The 12,734-nt window shown below is 40.7% G+C and overlaps 1 long non-coding RNA gene across 3 annotated transcripts in view; it reads right to left on the reverse strand.

Annotated features, from left to right (window-relative positions):
• Positions 1-12,734, reverse strand: part of LOC135274766 (uncharacterized) — a 130,088-nt gene that overhangs the window by 77,802 nt on the left and 39,552 nt on the right. The window lies entirely within an intron of this gene.

Here is a 12,734-nt window from a genome sequence, read left to right on the forward strand (position 1 = left end):
TGAGCAAGGCTTATTATTTACAGAAACGGACATTAAAGATAGCTCTGGTGATATTGTCTACAAAGCAGAAGATTCTCTTTTTGTTTCATACTCTCATTAATGAGACAAGGCAAAAGGTGTGTGAATTAAAAAGTAAGAAAACAAACACTCTGAAAGAATAGAATGCAATAGCTCTCCCACTGGCTTGTGAAGACGACAATAAAGCAGACATTTGAGCTAATTTTGTAATAATGAAGCTTTGGTAACAGTGACAAAACAAATGTAATTCCTTTTTAGGGGGTAGATGGCATAGTCTCCTCTTAAACGCTCACATGAAAAATAGATGTTCTTCTGCCATCTTCACTGGATAAAAGGGACCCCTGTTCAAAAGACTGAAACAAGGCAGTGGATCAGGAGCTGGGAATTTCCAAAGAGGAAAAATGTTCCATTGCTTCTTTTTTTTTTCTTTTTAAGAAAGGGGACTCACTAGCCCAGGCTGGAGTGCAGTGGCTATTCACAGGCACAATCCCAGTACTGATCAGCAGGGGAGTTTTGACCTGCTCCGTTTCCAACCTGGGCCAGTTCACTCCTCCTTAGACAACCTGGTGGTCCCCAGCTCCCGGAGGTCACCATATTGATGCCGAACTTAGTGCGGACACCCGATTGCCATAGCGCACTACAGCCCAGAACTCCTGGGGTCAAGCGATCCTCCCACCTCAGCCTCCTGAGTAGCTGGGACTACAGGCACGTGCCAATGCACCCGGCTGCTTCTCATTCTCAATTTGTCTTCACAGTGTATGCGAGAAGCTATTCTTAGATAAGAAAATCAAAAAAAGGAAAATGGCAGCAATTTTGACTTCATGACAAGGCTCTGGTCCCATTAAATGGCCTGTAGATTTTTCTAGTATGACACAGGTCATTTATATATTTATTTTTATAAGAAGAGAAGTCAGCACTTGATTTTTCAACTATTGAAGTGGAATAATAGTTAGCAATGTTGAAACTTTAAATGAGATGTAAACCATATCAGAAGTGGCAAGGCAGCAAATGTGCATCTGTGGCCTGCCCCATGAAGCAAGACAAGGGTCTCATTTAAAACTCGGAAGACACATAAATTATCCCACAATGGTGTAAAAAGTATTAGAAAAAATTCATCAACAAACTGGTGGAACTAATGTTATGCAGATTAATTTCAAAGTCCTTCAACATAAGAGAGACGTCCTAAAAATGTGTTTAAGAGGAAGAATCCATTATGCCATGTGGAATTCAGATTTCTGGTTGCAAATAAGTTGGTATCATGAATTAACCTTTTCAGTAGAAGTAATCTGGTAAGGTCAATAAATCACAAAATATGAGATAGTTGTTACATATGTAATATAGAAAACGGACCCCCATCCATAATGTTCTGGTTATGGCAAACCTAAGTTATCTGAAAAGGAATAAACATGCAATATGAATTCGTAGACATTTTAGCACTGCAGTAAATAACACATATTGCATTTGTTAAATAATATTGATATGTGTAGGTTAAGCCTCTATTCTTAACATTTTTAAGGTTCTTTCCCCTTTTTGAATTGGGACTGAAGAGTGGCAAGACACTGCACTCCACTTGTTTAAAGAGGCAAGACGGCCTTATCCCACTTCTAAGAACAGGTTTTGTTTTCTGAGCGCTTACTCTATGCCAGGCAGTAGGCTTAGATGGCAGAGCCAGGATTTGAACTGAGCAGTCTTACTCCATAGCTCATTCACTTAACTGGAATGATTTGATGCCTCCCAAACATACATCTAGAAAGTGTGATTTCAGAATGTTTCTCCCCAAAATCCCCTAACACTCATTGGCTCTAGTTGGCAGTGACTTTGAAGTCTCATCCCTATCTGTGCCCTAGGAGACCTCTAGATGCCCCAGGTAAGAAAGAAAGCAGAATATTGGAGGATGGCTGTGCTGACCCTCCCCTCTTCCCTCCTCATGGTTCTAGGGTGGGCACTGTGTCTGGAACTCCTGTGAGCAACCACTGCCACGCTCCCAATGAGATTCAAACCGGCTTCTTCTCATCTCAGCCAACTGAAGAGAGAGCCTCATCACCTTCCACATTTCCTGGCCAGCAAGGATCACAGCACGTATTTCCAGGAGGGGGCAAGATCTTCCAGTGACCCTCACGAGGGTCCATCCACCCACAGAGAGCCGGCACAGCTTGTCTTTCCCGCCCTCACTTTCCCAGAGTAGCAATCTCCTCATCACTCCATTCAAGTGGCATTATCTTTTTTGTAAAAGAAGTTTAGACAAAAAGAAATAAGGCATCTCTCTGATGTATTGAAGCTGGTTTGCCAACCTTGTTTATGCCAGGCTGAATATCACCCATACTCAAAGTTCAAGGGGATGGATTCAAAAACTAGCTGACAAAAACAGATGGGAAACTGAACGTCAGATTGAAGTGGCAATCCTGCTCTACACAGTGCTAAAAGAGCTTCCATGTGACCGCTTTGCAGAAGCATCTTCACATCAAATACTAATTTATTCTCTTTAACCAGAGTAGGTGGCAGCCTAAGTGATTATGAGTAATTCCTGAAGTTCCTTAACTGGAAAATGTCTTTCAAACGTCAATTAGAGGAGGTTTTGAAAGGTAATTCCCCTTAGTCGGTGCTACTACCTTGATTTAGCTTTACACTAAGTACATTATTAGTACTCAACATACACTACTGAGAAAGAAAAGGAGAGGAGAGAGAAATTCATTGCCTGCGGTGGGGAAAGAGCATACTCTATATATAGACAACTAATTTATTGAGTAATTTCTTAAAATTACTCTATTATTGTTTTCATTTTGTTGTTGTTGTTGTTGTCGTTGTTGTTTGAGGCAGTCTCATTCTGTCACCCAGGCTGGAATCTAGTGGCACAATCTCGGCTCACTGCAACCTCCACTTCCTGGTTCAAGTGATTCTCCTGCCTCAGCCTCCTGAGTAGCTGGATTACAGGCATGCACCACCATACCCAGCTAATTTTTATATTTTTAGTAGAGACAGAGTTTCACCATGTTGGCCAGGCTGGTCTTGAACTCCTGATCTCAAGGCTCCCGCCTTGGCCACCCAAAGTGCTGGGATTACAGGCATGAATCACTGCACCCAGCCAAAATTACTCTATTATTGAATATAAGCTCAATAAACATTTTTGAGTGAATGAAAACTGAATGGAAAATGGAAGATGGGGAGAGGAGAAGGGAAAATGCAAACTAACTCTGTTTACTTCTTGATTTTACAAAAGGCAGCTAAATGGTACTTTGACAACGAACTAGGGAATAGAATGAAACTTTCTCAACCTGATAGAGAGTATCTGTGAAAATCCCACAGCTAGCATCACATTTAATGGGAAAAAAAAACTGAAAGCTTTCCCTCTAAGACCAGAAATGAGACAAAGATCTTTTCTCTCACCATTTCTATTCAACATTGTGCTGGAGGTTCTTTCCAAAGCATCTAGGCAAGAAAAAGAAATGAAAGGCAGCCGGGCGCCGTGGCTCATGCCTGTAATCCCAGCACTTAGGGAGGGCGAGGCGGGTGGATCATGAGGTCAGGAGATGGAGACCATCCTGGCCAACATGGTGAAACCCCCTCTCTACTAAAATAGAAAAAATCAGCCAGTCGTGGTGACACACACCTGCAATTCCAGCTACTGGGGAGACTGAGGCAGGGCAATCACTTGAATCTGGGAGGTGGAGGTTGCAGTGAGCTGAGATTGCACCACTGCACTGTAGCCTGGTGACAGAGCAAGACTCCTCTCAAAAAAACAAAGAAGGCTGGGCGCGGTGGCTCACGCCTATAATCCCAGCAATTTGGGAGGCTGAGGCGGGTGGATTACGAGGTCAAGAGATCGAGACCATTCTGGTCAACAAGGTGAAACCCAGTCTCTACTAAAAAACACAAAAATTAGCGGGGCATGGTGGTGCACGCCTGTAGTCCCAGCTACTCGGGAGGCTGAGGCAGGAGAATTGCTTGAACCCAGGAGGCAGAGGTTGCAGTGAGCCGAGATTGCGCCATTGCACTCCAGCCTGGGTAACAAGAGCAAAATTCCGTCTCAAAAAAAAAAAAGAAAAGAAAAGAAAAAAGAAAAAATAAATAAATAAAAGGCATTGAGATTGGAAAGCAAGAAGTAAAATGATCTCTATTTTCAGAGGACATGATCTTATATATAGAAAATTCAAAAAGATCCTCTACAAAACTATTAGAACTACTACTTTAGCAATGTCTCAGGATACAAGATCAACATACAAAAATCAATTGTATTTTTATTCAACAGCTAGGAATAATCCAAAAATAAATCAAGAAGACTATGTACAACAGCATAAAAAAAAGAATACTCAAGAAGACATTAAACAAAAGAAGTGCAAAACTTAACCATACATCTAAATAATGAAAAGACATCCTATGTGCATAGATCAAAACTTAATACAATTAAGATGACAGTACTCCCCAAATTCATCCACAGATTCAATGCAATTCCTATCAAAATCCCAGCTGGATCTTTTGCAGAAGTTGACAAAATAATCCTAAAATTCATATGGAAATGTAAGACACCCAGAATAGCTAAATAATGATGAAAAAGAAAAACAAAGTTGGAGGACACACATTTCCTGATTTGAAAGCTTACAACAGAGCTACAGTAATCAAGACATTGTAGTACTGGCATAAGGATAGATATACGGATCCATAGAATAGAACTGAACCAGAAATAAATCCTTACATTTATGGTCAGTTTATTTTTGACAAAGATTTGAAGATAATTTAATATGGAAAAAGCAGTCTATTCAACAGTTACCTCTGGGACAACTGAATACTCACATGTGAGAAAGTGAAGTTGAATCCCTATCTCACACCACACACACTAATTAATTAAAAACAAATCACAACTAAAAGTGAAAACTTAAACTCTAAAACTTCCAAAGGAAGAACAGAAATAAATCTTTGTGACCTTGGATTGGGCAATGACATTTTAAATACAAACTAAAAGCATAAGCAGTAAAAGACAAAATGGATAAATTGGACTACATTAAAATTTTAAACTTTTATGACACTATCAAGAAAGTGAAAACACGACGGACAAAACGGGAGAAAATATTTATAAGCCATATATTTGACAAGGAATTTCTATCCAGAATATATAAAGAATTCTTAGACACTAACAATAAAAAGACAAATAAAACAATTTAAATATGCAAAGGATTTAAAAGAACAATTCTTCCCCAAAAAATATACAAATGGCCAACAAACACATGAAGGGATTCTTAAAGTTATTAGTTATAAGAGAAATGCAAATCAAAATGACAATGAAATACCACTTCACACCCTATATGGCGACTAACATTAAAAAGACAATAGTGTTTGTGAACATGTGGGAAAATCGGAACGCTCATTCTTTGCTGCTGGGCATGTAAAATGGTGCAGCTGTTTTGGAAAATAGTTTGGCAATCCCTGAAATTGCTAAACACAGAGGTACCGTATGACTCAGCAATTCCATTCCTAGGAACCCAAGGGAACTGAAAACACATTCACACAAAAACTTCACATTAACACAAATGTTAACAGCAAGATTATTCATAAAAACCCAAAAGTGGAAACAACCTAAATGCTTATCTACTGATGAACAGATTAAAAATGTGAGGGTTTTTTTTAAAAATAGAATATTACTTGGCAATAAAAAAAGAATAAAGTACTGATACATGCTACAATATAAGTGAACCTTGGAAAACATTTTGCTAAGTGAAACAAGCCTGTCACAAATGATCACATATTATATGATTTCATTTGTGTAAATCAATTCATAGACAGAAAGTGGATAAGAGGTTGCCTGGAGCTGAAGGAGGGAGGAAGGAATGAACATGGGGAATCACTGTTAATAGGTATGGGGTTTCTCCAGAAATGTTGATGTGATGAAATGTTCTAAAATCAGTCACATGGCTGTGAATATGATAAAACATGGTACATTTAAAATGGATGAGTTTTATGGTATATCAAATATATCTCAATGGATTTTTCTTTGCAAACATACTTTAGCATAGGATCTATTAGGAAAAAGAAATCCACCAGTCATACAACTTGATTTTCTTTTCTTTTTTTTTTTTTTTTTTTTGAGATAAGATCTGGTTCTGTCACCCAGACTGGAGTACAGTGATGCAATCTCAGCTCGCTGCAGCCTCCACTTCCTGGGCTCAGGTGATCCTCCTACCTCAGACACCTCAATAGCTGAATCTACAGGTGGGCATCACCATATCTGTCTAATTTTTTGTATTTTTTGTAGAGATGGGGTTCCATCGTGTTGCCCAGGCTGGTCTCAAACTCCTGGGCTCCAGTGATCCATCCCTCTCAGCCTTCCAAAATGCTGGATTACAGGTGTGAGTCACTGCACCTGGCCTTGATTTTCAAATTTCGATTAAGTTATTGTGGTAGCCACTGTGAGTTGCCTACCCAACAACCATTCTCCTCTTGTTTCTGGGAGCCAAATCCCAATTTTGTCCAGGTAAGAGGCAACAGTGTGCCTCTCCCAGGTGCTGAGTATTGATTACCCTAACTCCAAACCCATCATGATATCCTCATCTACTTTTGACAGTGATTTACTCAGGGGTGGCAGGTGCTCCAGTCCTGGCCACTGACACAAAAGAGGAGTCTTCTGCTAAGACTCTTAGCGGGTTAAAAAGTCCTGGATAAAAAAGGAAGATCCCAGGCCAGATGTGGTGGTGCACACCTATAATCCTAGTGCTTTCAGAGGCTGAGGAGGGACGATTGCTTGAGGCTAGGAGTTGAGGCTGCAATGAGTTCTGATCATGCCACTGCATTCCAGGCTGGGTGACAGAGCCAGATGAAAGAAAAGATAGAAAGAGAGAGAGAGGAAGGAAGGAATGAATGAAGGAAGGAAGGAAGGAAGGAAGGAAGGAAGGAAGGAAGGAAGGAAGGAAAGAAAGGTCTCTCTATTCCTTGATTTTAGACTTTATGGAGGAAGTGATGCTTGGGGGTACATGAGTCATGTGATAATCTTGAGGATAGAGACGCTGCCTTGAGCTGCATTTCTGAAACCACCTGTCACCAGACCTCTTAGAAAATGAGATTTTAAAATAAACCTCACTGTTTAAACCACACTCTGTCAGAGAGGCTGTTTACTGCAGCCAAAAGCCTGCTGGTTAATAGATTTTCTCTTAAATAGGCTTATCTGTGAATACTCAAAAATTACATGCTCAGTCCTATATCAATGTTCATCTTTAGAAGATAAAATTGATCTAGACTTTTTCAGAAGTCAGGCCTAGCACTGAGTCACTTAAAGGTGCAAGAAGAGGCCGGGCACGGTGGCTCACGCCTCTAATCCCAAGGAGGCCAAGGCAGGCAGATCACAAGGTCAGGAGATCGAGACCATCCTGGCTAACATGGTGAAACCCCGTCTCCCAGCTACTCAGGAGGCTGAGGCAGGAGAATCACTTGATCCCAGAAGGCAGAGGCTGTAGTGAGCCAAGATTGTGCCACTGCACTCCAGCCTGGGCAACAGAGGGAGACTCAATCTCAAAAAAAAAAAAAAAAAAAAGGTGCAAGCAGAAACTTTGTGCTCAATAGGAGAAACAACCTTATATATGTAAAGTGGACCATAGGTTGATGGTTGATCAGCCTTTGTTAGGAGAGCTGATGGGATCCCCTGTCCAGGATGCAGGACAGACCTTGGGTGGGGCCCCCACTAAAGAGTTTGAAATTCCACGTTTTCTTTTTCTTTTTTGTCTCTTTTTCTTTTTTTTTAATTTTTATTTTTGAGATAGAGTCTCCCTCTGTCACCCAGGTAGGAGTGCAATGGGATGATCTTGGCTCACTGCAATCTCTGCCTCCCCGGTTCAAGCAATTCTCCTGCCTCAGCTTCCTGGGTAGCTGGGACTACAGGCGTGCGTCACTACACCTGGCTAATTTTTTGTTTTTAATAGAGACAGGGTTTCACCATGTTGGCCAGGCTAGTCTTGAACTCCTGACCTCAAGTGATCCACCCACCTCAAACTCCCAAAGTACTAGGATTACAGGTGTGAGTTACCATGCCTGGCCCTGTCTAATTCTTTATGAAAATTTGAACAATATCCTGGCATCCACCATTTAAGAGAATTTGGTAAGTTATTTTCAAAGTGAACAAAGAAGAAGAAATCATACTAGAAAAGATACATAGGAATTCTAAAGGAAAACTATCATTTTTCTTTTCTTTTTGAGACCAAATCTCTCTCTGTTGCCCAGTCTGGAGTGCAGCAGCATGATCTTGGCTCACCGCAACCTCTGCCTCCCAGGTTCAAGTGATTCTCCTGCCTCAGCCTCCTGAGTAGCTGGAATTACTGGCGCACGCTACCACGCCCAGCTAAAAAACTACCATTTTTCTTCCTTAAATTGTTTATCTTAATAGCCCAAGAAATGTGTGAAAATGCCTGCAATTTATAAAATATAAACTTCTTTATAAACCCGTAGGCATCAGGTTTACACTTGTCTCATAATTGTCATGTAATTCTTTATAAATATAATTGTTTTAAGTGCTATGATTTGACCTAAATCAATGCAAAATTTTGGTGGGAAATAATAAGGCAACCTCAAATTGTTTTTAGCGACAGGGTTAATGCCACAGAGGCAGGTTTAACTGCTGCTGTCATTGCTATTTAATGTTCAAATTTTATAATTGAAGGCTGTCGGGCAATCTACTTCCAGAATAACAGTGTAAGTATCATGAACACACTCACCAGTACAACCATCAAAATGGATGAAAAGTATTTTTTATAAAACAGGCTGGGCATGCTGGTAATACCAGCACTCTGGGAGGCCAACCCAGGAGGATCACTTGGGGCCAGGAGTTTGAGACCAGCCTGGGCAACATAACAAAACCCCAACTCTACAAAAAAAAAAAAAAAAGCCAGGTGCTGTGGCATGTGTCTGTAGTCCCAGCTTAAGTGGGAGAATCACTTGAGTCTGGGAGTTTGAGGCTGAGCTGCCGTGAGCCATAAATATGCCAATGCACTCCAGCCTGGGCAATAGAGCGACATCCTATTTCCTTTTTTTTTTTTTTTTTTTTTGAGACATAGTCTCACTTTGTCACCAAGGCTGGAGTGCAGTGGTGTGATCTCAGCTCACTGCAACCTCCGCCTTCTGGGGTCAAGCAATTTTCCTGCCTCAGCCTCCCAAGTAGCTGGGATAATAGGCATGCACCACCACACCCAGCTAATTTTTGTATTTTTAGTAGACACAGGGTTTCACCATGTTGGCCAGGCTGGTATTGAACTCCTGATCTCAGGTGATCCTCCCACCTCAGCCTCCCAAAGTGCTGGGATTACAGGCATGAGCCACCACGCCTGGCCTGTGAGACTATTTCTTAAAAAAATTGTTTTAAAACAAAACTAAAACCTAGTCATTTAAAGTCTTGGGAAATTGTCCAAAGGAAATGAAGAACCACGTATTCAATGTCCTAAGGCTGCCTGCTCAGCACGATGGAAGCTCTATGGGTGTGGCCAGGAAGATGGGGCTCACCCTCTTCTCAGCTCTCAATCAGTGGTTACAATATTTTCCTGGGAGGGGCAGGCCACCAGCATTTCTCATTCCTGCCCCCAAGGTATTGTTGCAGAGTCTGAATTCCAAGTATGACTGAGAGTTCCTGGGCTCCTTTTCTTCACCAAGCCCTCCTTCATAGGCAGGGCAGAGGCTCTACCCTAAGTGCAACAGGCTGAGAACACAAGAGTCCCACTTTCCTTCACCCCAGTTTGCTCATGGCTCAGAGGTCCACACCACAAAAGGCAAACTGAGAAGACCAGAGGCTCACACCCCCACCCCCACCCAGCAGCCCATCCCTAAAGCAGAGGCTCACTCAGGAGCACACCACTGCCCCTGCCATTAGCTCTGGAGTCATTGTTCAGAAATTTTGCCAAGGAGGAGAGGCAGGCTATAAAGCAGAGCTCTGAAGCTTTCCAGGAAAAGACTGACCTTTAAAAAAACAGTAGGTGGGGAAGTTGAGGCCTAAGGATATTCTGAAAAACAATGGAGGTCTTGGTGGTAAGCAATTAAGAGGAAGCTGGTAGCTTCCTGATAGAGAAAAACTACACCAGAGGCCGGCTAGTTTCCCAAAGAAAATCTGGAAAAGAGATGTTAATAACAGCACTCCTGAGGGAAGAACAAACTCCAAAGACTGGCCTCAAAAACCGTCCCTGAAAAGAGATCCACATTTAATTGGATCCAACTGTGGAGCAATTTCTACCACAAAGCATTGTAAAAACAGCTGAGCAATCAGCCAGCTATTAGTGGAATCTTACAAATGGATGTGATGCCAACAGAGACAGTCAACTTAACTAAGAAATTAGGAGAAATGACAAAGAGATCCCTGATAAAACTGTCCAACCCAGGGTGTTTACGTACATGACCAAGGCTCTGTTCTCTGACATCAGAGACTTCTCACTGCAGGGAAAGTAGACTTTACTAAAAAAGGTTCAGCCAAGATACTAAACAAATAAGCAAACAATAAGCTTTGAAGTTGGAAGAAGTCAATATTCAGAATTACTACAAGACGTTAAAAATTTCTAGTTTTCTGAAAGGAATTATGCTATATGTGAAGAAATAGGAAAGTGGGACCCATACACATGGGGGAAAAGGCAGGCAACAGAAACTGCCAATGAAAAGATGAAATGTCACATGACAGACAAAGACCTCAAAACTGCCATTACAAATATGCTTAAAGAGCTAAAGGAAACTATACTTTAAAAAGTAAAGGAAGATTTGATGACAATGTCTCATCAAGTAGAAAATATCAATAAAGAGAAATTTTTTGGTTTCTGTTTGTTTGTTTTGTTTTGTTTTTTGAGACAGAGTTTCCCTCTTGTGGCCCAGGCTGGAATGCAATGGCATGATCTCAGCTCACTGCAACCTCCACCTCCCGAGTTCGAGCGATTCTCCTGCCTCAGTCTTCCGAGTAGCTGGGATTACAGGGATACACCACCACACCTGGCTAATTTTGTATTTCTAATAGAGATGGGGTTTCTCCATGTTGGTCAGGCTGGAATCAAACTCCTGACCTCAGTGATCCACCCACTTCTGCCCCACAAAGTGCTGGGATTATAGGTGTGAGCCACTGCAGCCGGTCTTTTGTTTTGTTTTTGAGATAGGAAACCACTCTGTCACCTAGAGAGGAGTGCACAGGCATGATCATGGCTCACTGTAGCCTCAATCTCCCAGCCTCAAAGCAATCCTCCCATCTTGGCCTCCCAAGTAGCTGGGTCCAAAAGCATGCACCTCCAAACCAAGTTAATTTATTTTTTATAGAGATGGGGTCTCCCTACGGGAAAAAAAATTTTTTTTAAGAAAGAAATTCTGGGGTTGAAAAGTACAATAACTTAAATGAAAAGTTTGACAAGGGCTCAAAAGAAGATGTGAACTGGTAGAAGAAAAAAGCAATGAACTTAAAGATAAATAAATAGAGATTATGCAATCTGAAGAAAAAGAATGAATGAAAATGAACAAAGCCATAGGCCAGCTCACACCTGTAATCCTAGCACACTGGGAGGCCAAGGTGGGTGGATCACTTGAAGTCAGGAGTTCAAAACCAACCTGGCCAACATGGCAAAACCCCGTCTCAAAAAAAAAAAAAAGAAAAGAAAATGAACAGAGCCTCAGAGAAATGTGTGACACCCACATACAAATAATGGGAGTGTAAGAAACAGAAAAGAGAGAGAAAAACGAGCAAAAAATGTCTGAAAAAACAATGGCTGAAAACCTCCTATATTTGGTGGAAAATGTTAATCTACGCATGTAAGGAACTTAACAGTGCGTTTAGTTCCAGCTACTTGGACAGCTGAGGCAGGGGGATCACTTGAGGCCAGGAGTTCAAGACCACATGCACTATGATTGGGCAACATAGCGAGACCCTGTCTCTAAAAAAATAGAAGCAGCTCAACAATCTCTAAGTAGGGTAAATGCAAAGAGATCTGTACCTAGACAGATACATTGTAGTAAAAATGTTGAAAGACAAAGGCAAGTAGAAAAATCGTGAAAGCAGCAAGAAAAAAATGACTTGTCACAATCAAGGGAACCCAAAAAAATTAACAACTGGCTCCTCATCAGAAACAAAGGAATCCAGAAAGTAGTAGGATGACATTTTCAAAATGCTGAACAGAAAACTAACAACCAAGTATATAGTATCTAGCAAAACTATCTTACAGAAATGAAGGCAAAATGACGACATTCCCCGATAAAACTGAGAGAATCCATTACTAACGGACATACTAAAGAAAGCTCTCAGGCTAAAAGAAAGTGACCTCCAATGGTAATTTAAATTCGACCCTCTTATACACACACACACACACACACACACACACACACAGAGACAGAGAACGTGTACACAGGTAATTATGTAATTATATAAGAGAGTATATATGCATATTTCTTTTCCTTTCTTCTCTCAATTGATTTAAAAAGTAATTATTTAAAACTATATCTATAGTTATACATGTAATTGTATTGTTGGGCCTATAATATATTTAACAATAACAATAACAATACAAAGGATGTAAATGGAAGTAAAGATATATTAGCTTAAAGAAATAACACCAGACAGTACCTTGAACCTACAGAAACAAATGAAAAGAACCAGAACTGGTAAATAAGAAGGTAAATATCACAAACTTTATGAATATCTGCTTGTTCTTTCTTTTCTCAGTTTCTTTGAAAGATTTAAAATTATATAAAGTAACAATTATAGCACTGTATTGTATACATAACAATAATGACCC

The sequence above is a fragment of the Aotus nancymaae genome, unplaced genomic scaffold, assembly GCF_030222135.1.
Source record: "Aotus nancymaae isolate 86718 unplaced genomic scaffold, 86718_ANA_hifiasm-v0.15.2.pri h1tg000014l, whole genome shotgun sequence".
Lineage (NCBI taxonomy): Eukaryota > Metazoa > Chordata > Mammalia > Primates > Aotidae > Aotus > Aotus nancymaae.